Raw genomic sequence first — 7036 nt, 5'->3', positions numbered from 1 at the left:
AATCCCTCCCCAAACAGCCTTTCCATACAAACTCCCTGCATACAGTAAGGATCAACCAGACACCAAACCAGGCATCGTTTAGGGTAGGAGAAATCACAGCTCTGCTGAGGACACACAGTGCCAGCCAGAGGAGCTGCTGAAACTCTAACAGGGGACAGCCTTCTTGGGGTAAGCAGATCACACAGAGATCCTCCATAGGCCAGGAATAATTCAGACACGTAAATTAAGAGCTACTGTAACATATGCAGCAAAACAGCTTTCCCAACTGCATGGACTGTAAGATACAGTTTTGGGATGTGGTTTTTGTCTGTTTTTTGATGAAAACAGACGTTATTTCAGTGTAAAGAGCACACCACGTCCCAAGCCACACGATGCACGAGGAGAAGCGCTTTGGGCTCGCTGTGCTTTAAAGGCTCTGGGAGCACAAACTGCTTTTTGGGGGCTGTGGGAAGAACCGCAGCTCAACACCGCGCTCAGCAAGGAACGAGAATCAGATGAGCAGGAAAACACAGTCAGCCTTAAAGCAAACGCGACTGTAACGGGGGAAACCTCGGAGCAGAACCAGTGGGGCAGAGAGTTCCGTGCCAAAGGATCTGAAAACCGAAAAGCCGAACCCGTGGCTCCGCACCCCCTCCCTCCCCACATCTCAGAAGGGTTTCAGTTGCCTTTACTTCCACGTAGAGCGTCCTCGCGCTCCCACATCGCCTCCACGCCCCGCAGTCGCCCACAAACACGGGAAGCCCCGCGCCTTTCCCCGCTGCGGACAATGGGAGCGAATCAGCCGCAAGCGCGCCCCCGCCGCCAGGTGCGCGCTCCCGCCGCCAGGTGCGCCCGCTCCCGTCGCCCCACCCCTCCCCCCCCCACAACACACGCGCGCGCGCGGGGACGCGCTCCAGCCCCTCACGCCCACGCGGCGCCGCCGGGCCCCCCGCACCCAGCGGGGCGGAGCCGCCGCTCCCACCTCCGGGCACGGAGCGGTGAGGCGCTAAGCGCGGCCTTCCCGAACCCCGCAACCGTGGCGGTCTGTTGGGAGTGGGGGAGAGGGGACCCTCAGTGCGGCTCTCGCCCCCCACAGCCGCTCCTCGTCCGGTGGTAAAGAACCCCCGCCTCTGCACCCCCCGGCTCTGGCTCCTTCCCCTCCCCTCGCGGTCCGACCGCGCCCACGGTGCCCCCTCCCCCCCTCCCGGTACCGCCCCAGCCCCCGGCGCGGTACCACAACTCGATCCCTTCCTTCGGACCCCGGGAGGGATCCCGTAACGCTCCCCGCGGTCCCTTGGAGCGGCTACCGGCGCAGCCCCGCCCGCGCCGGCCGAGACTCACCCGTCCATTGCACACGGAGGAGACCCGCAGGGAACGGAGTGGAGACGCCGGAATAACAGGAACGAGCCCGACCGCTCCGTGTTATAGACTCACAAAATGGCGGCGCCACCCGGCCCGCCTCACCCGCGCCAGTATCCCATTGGCTACTGGAGATGTCATCTTGATGGACGGGGCGGGGATTGCCCTCCTCCGGAGGTTGGCGCCCTGGAGCTTCTCGACGCGCCTATTGGCTGCGGGCGGGGCGAGGGGCGGTTCTCAGCTCCAGTGTGTGGCGCGATTGGATAGGCTCCGGGACACGGCTGGGAGGAGCCATCTTGAGAGCGGGAAGGATGCCGAAATGCCACACGCGTCCGCCATCTTGATTGGGGGCAGGGCATGGAATAACCTCATCGGGAGCCATCTTAAGTACGGGCAAGGGCGCCAACGTGCACATTGCGTTATCATCCGCGGCGCGGCCCGGCGCCTTGCAGCCTCCTGCGCGGGGAGCGGCCGCTGCCATCTTGGCTACGGGTAGAGAAGCCGCGCGCTGCTGTCAGCCGCCATCTCGAGTAAGGGAGACTCGATCAGCTAGGTTAATTGCCAGTCTGGTGGGGGGGGCTGATGAAGTTAGACTACACTTAGGAGGTGGTTTTTTCTTAAAATCTAAGGTAAAATCTGCTTGTTTATTTGCGGGTTATGTCTTAAGGATAAGGATTATGCAGAGAGGGAGTGCCTGAGGTAAGGCTGCGCCGCCTGAGGCGGCGTCCCCCTCAGGTGCAGCTCTGGCAACGTTTGCTGACAGAAACACCTCTTTTCCAGTCAGTGATTACTTAGGTGAGCGTGTTTCGTGCTGAACGTGTGTAATTGCTGCATATCTCCCAGAGGCTAAGGTAAAAATCTGCGCTTTTCCAAACCTCTAAAAGCAGTACCTTTGCAGGTGCTGGGTCAGTTACAGCGAGTTTATATGCAATGCAAACATATGGGTATGTTAACCATAACCATCCACCTCCTCTGCATGCCAAGAGATGCGGATCCTTTAAAATCATTGAGAAAAAGGAGCAGTTGGGAGCATCCCTGTGGTTCAGGTGGTCCCAGCAGGCTGAGCAGTGCTCACCCCACTGCACTCCCACCTGGCAGCCCTGGGCTGCTCCTCCTGCTCACGCCATGTGGATGAAAGGCTGCGTGTTTCTGTTTAAATATAGCCAATATTTCCTCGCTGGGAATTCTACCAGCTTTATTTATTGTCTTTGCCTCGCTTGTCATAACCCTATCCTTTGACTGCAGCACAAAAATTAATTGTCCCAGGCCTCCCTACGAGTCCCTGGTGTAGCACTGAATCAAATATCTAACGTTCGGTTGACATTGATCTTGGCTTCATTAGCTGCAGCCCTGTTTTGAGTGTTTCTAGGCAACATAATACTGGTCTTGCTGCAGAAAGGATCCCTCATCCCTCACTCGCACACCCACTGCTGACATTTTTGTGAAAACATTTGTACAGATCTGCCAATCTTGCCTCTGTTGTCAGCGGTAAACACACACGTGGATGGAAGCACAGGAGCTGTAACACAACGTTGTCTGTGGCACCTGCAAAGGGTTTGGGCGAAGATTTAAAAGTGCAGATGAAACATGGAGTCGTGTCCTTGGGCAGCGCTTCTGTTTAATGTTAGGTAGTTCTGACAGGTATGGGCATGCCTCCTGCGTTCTCATTTCCTTCTGAAGCACACACTAGACAGGTAACTATAGGAGAAGGAAAAAAAAACAACATTCAAAATGTGAAGCCAGCTGTAAGTTTTTCTTGAATACGTATTCCTGTGTTGGTTCCTATAGCCCAGAGCCCTGTTTTCTCCTAGAGCGGTGGGATGCTTCGCTTGTCAGCTCACTCTTGGCACCGTCTGTGACACGCAAGAGCTCCCAATGAGCTCAGATTTTATCAAGAGCTTCGTCGGGCTCCCAGCCATTTGCCCTTTGCTGCAACAGTAAAGTAAAGTTCAAAATGGAGAAGAGTTATGTTCTTCCCTATTACTACAGGCGACCAAAGGCCCCTTGTGAAATGCAAGTTATTTTGCTAGGCACTGCATATGAAAGGAAGCTTAGCTTGTGCCACTGATAAGAGATTTACAACTTAGATGAGTCAGAGAAGGGGAAAATGATGGGATTGTGTGATTTGCTTTAGAGTCGTTGAGCTGAGAGCCAGAGAGTTAAACCTGATTTGATCAAAGCAGAGCAGGAATTTGATTCCTGCCTCACAAGCCGTAACACACTTTCTCCAACTGTGCCTATTTTAAGCTATGTTTCACATGGAAGAGTTTCATTTCATATTATCTAACATCTCACTTTCTGGTGGCTGTTGAAATTAGCTTATTGCAAGTGCAGATATTCCAGCTGCTTTTCAGATATCTTTGGAAAAGCAAACATGGGTGGACGCCATCAAAGGTTTATTATATTTCAAAGACCTCTGGTGCAGTTGTGGCCTAACTAAAAAAACTGTTAAAATTTGTGCAAGCTTATTCAGATTCTCTAGCAGAAATGCTGATGATGCAGCCTTTTATCATCTTACTGTAATACTTAACTGAAACTCCAGTATCTTTTTTGACACAATGGTAGCAAACTGACTAAGGATGCTATTGTGTAACGCAGCATTTCTCTGGGCCAAACAGGAAAATGCATTTGAGAACAAGATAATACCTTATGAAGAAAAAAAATACCCAAAACCAAACACCGCCAGTATCTGCGAGAATGACCTGACTGTATCTTTTGGTTTTGAAAAAAAAGCCCACGTGAAAATAGCCACGTGAGAAAGAAAAAGAGGAAAAGAGAAAAAAGAAAAGAGGAGGAGAAGGAAAAAAATATGAATCAGCCGCTTTGGTAGAATCCAGCACAAGGTCCCACCCTCCCCCAGCTCCAGTTACTCACATGGCCAGAAAGGCCTTGGAGAGGCACACCCAGGTTTTTTCTCTTTCTAAGCCCTTCCTGCCCGCGTTATCTGCCCGAGTTTAATTTACCACGCTGGGAAGAGAACCCTCTGAAATGAAAAGGACCTTTTTCCTGCCTTTTTTTCTTTGTGTTTTTAAATAGCCCTGCAGCCTTTGCTACGGTCACAGGATGCTTTTCTGTGTAACTGTATTCTTGGCAAACTAGAAAGCTTTTTCCCTCTTCTGCTGACTGCTAAATCCTGCCCTTCTATCAGTGAACTGAAAACAGGAACCCTCCAAAAATGTGGTCTCTGATGAGGAAAATGAACTGTCTGTAGTGTATATCCTGGATAGTGCTTTCAATGACAAAACATTCCTTTCCTGCACCCTCCTCTCCCTTTTTATTCTCAGTACCTTGCAAACTTCTAAACCAGGAAACACTTTCATTTATAACTCTGCTATAGTATAGCCCCAGTGCAATCTGGAGTGGCAGGGGATGTTTCAAATAACTTGGTTTCTTTTTCTTGCTCTTATTTCTTTTAAGCCACTTTCAATTAACACGGCTGTTTTGTTTAAAAGAATATTTGCAGCTTTAGCAACATCTTGGGATGCCAAGAACATTCTTATGTGCATCATTCATGATGCCACATCACAGCCCTGGAAATGGTTAGGCTGGAGCTAGAAGAGAAAGAGCAATCTCACTGCTGTGTTCATTGCTCCAAAATAAGACCTGTGTGTCTGCTGATCAGCCTGAGGAATGGAGAGGAAGGGGACCAGCAGCACTGCAGGACAGGAGTTACAGGCTGCACAGGCAGAGAGCTGGGTTACTGGAGGAAGAGGGGTGAGCACACAAGCTGTGCTGGCTCGGTGCTGAGGTCGTTTCCTAACGGTAGGCTTTCAGTTTTACCAGCAGCATTCATCATTAGCAAAGGAAGCATTTTTTCCACTGATCCAGAAGGGTTTGGCACTGCAGAGTTATCAAAAAGGGGACCAGTTGGTAGGTGATTGATGCACTGTTTTGGAATTGAGCTTTATATATTTTCAATATTGGACAGGAAAAAAAAAAGTTTCAAAGCAGCTCGAGTTGCAAAACTGAATGTTGTGTTTGCTGTGCCACACAGCAATTTGATGCTTCCCTTCCAAGGACAGGCATGGATAGCACTTTGCAAGCAATTTTATCTGCACATGAAACTTCTCATTAGTGCTGCCATTTTACAGTATCCACTGTTCAGCAGCACTGGAGCTGTCTGTCCCCTGGTCTGGTTTTGTGCTGCAAGTATTTACACCAAATTAAAATTGCAAGAATAACACAAAATCTGAAGTTTTGCCTTTCTTGCCTCCTTGCTAATGAATGACAAAATGAGAGACTTATCTGTACGTGTTATGCTGTTATCAGCTCGTGTTATTTCAGAACTTCCCTGTCTTCGCTGTTCCTCGCAGTTGCTTTCGGGTGACTCATTTCCTGTGCGGGATGAACCAGCCATTTCCTGGCTGTTGAGTGCATTGGGCTTTTTTATTTCTTCCAGCCTGTGTCGGAGTGGATTCATGTCTGGTTTGGTGATGCCCCTTCTAACTTACCCCCAGAACCGCACACAAGATGCTAGAGGCACAGGTCGGTTTCTGTCCTGTTTGTGTGCCCACATCATTTCAGCTCTTTCCTCCAACCGCTGTTTCCAGTTTCCTGAGCCACTATTTATTCATATTTCCCAGTGTGATTCTTGACTGTTGTGGACAGCTTGATTCAACGGTGTCACCGAGCTAAGAAGAACATCTGATCATTGTAGTTGTAGCCAGGCTGAAGTACCTCAGCTCTTTCATGCACCTTTTTACTGTTCTGTTGTTGTTTTTTTACTAAATTATTCCTCTAATCTAATTTCCCAAGATTTCATTTGAATATTTAGATTCATTAGCCTGTCGTACATTTGTAATTTTGGGGGCTAAAAACCCACACAATGAGGATTCTGCCTCTTGAGTCTGAATGTAGCACATGCTGTGGGGATGCTCACTGAATAATTCATACCCTTGATGATTTATTCATGCCCAGAAGCTGGATACCTTCACTGTGACTTTCCATTAGCTCAAAGAGAATGCAGGTTCCTATTCGATTGTACCACGCTTAAAAGTACGAGTAGCAGCCCTCGCATTAGCACACAAGGCAAGGGATCTTGGGCAAATAGAGCAGGGGTGCATTAAAAACCTCTCCCTTATCTTTTTTTTCCAAAGTGTTTCAGCTCAGCAACAAATGGTAAACTCCTGCCATTCCAGTGCTGTGCGTATCACACCGAGACAGGAACTGAAATACAGGTAGATGTCACTGAGTTCTTCAGCAGGGAAGGCTGGTGAATGAGCACTCAGCCCTCCTCCAGTGGTACCCAAACAAAATGAGATGCTGTGGCCACGATGTACAACAGTCTGAGTGTGGAGGGTGGACAAACAGGCCATGGCTGTGTGATTTGATGCAGCAGAGCTGATCCTCTTCTCCACAAGAAAATGCGGTCTTATTTCCCACTGTAATTGTTATGGATTCTGAAACAGTTGGTACAGATGCAGTGAGATTGTTCCTCACCTCCTCAGGAAGCCCTGCAGGAAAGCTTGGGCACAAAGCAGCACTTCAGACTGATCTCCTTCCAGTGCCATCAAAAATGCACCTTTAGTAAAACAGTGCAGATCTGAGGCTCCTGACCTGGGGGAGGATCCTGCAAGATGCTCAAATTCCGTTTGTCTCGAAAGTAGGAAAGATGATCCCATATTTCAGCAAAGTCTCCAGGCCCACAGGCAACAATATCCCGAGCTGGCCGCTGTGAAATTTCCTAATTGTTCCCCCT

This window comes from Tetrao urogallus, assembly GCF_951394365.1.
Source record: "Tetrao urogallus genome assembly, chromosome: 25".
Lineage (NCBI taxonomy): Eukaryota > Metazoa > Chordata > Aves > Galliformes > Phasianidae > Tetrao > Tetrao urogallus.
The sequence above is the reverse complement of the archived record's forward strand: the minus strand, read 5'-3'. Positions refer to the sequence as shown.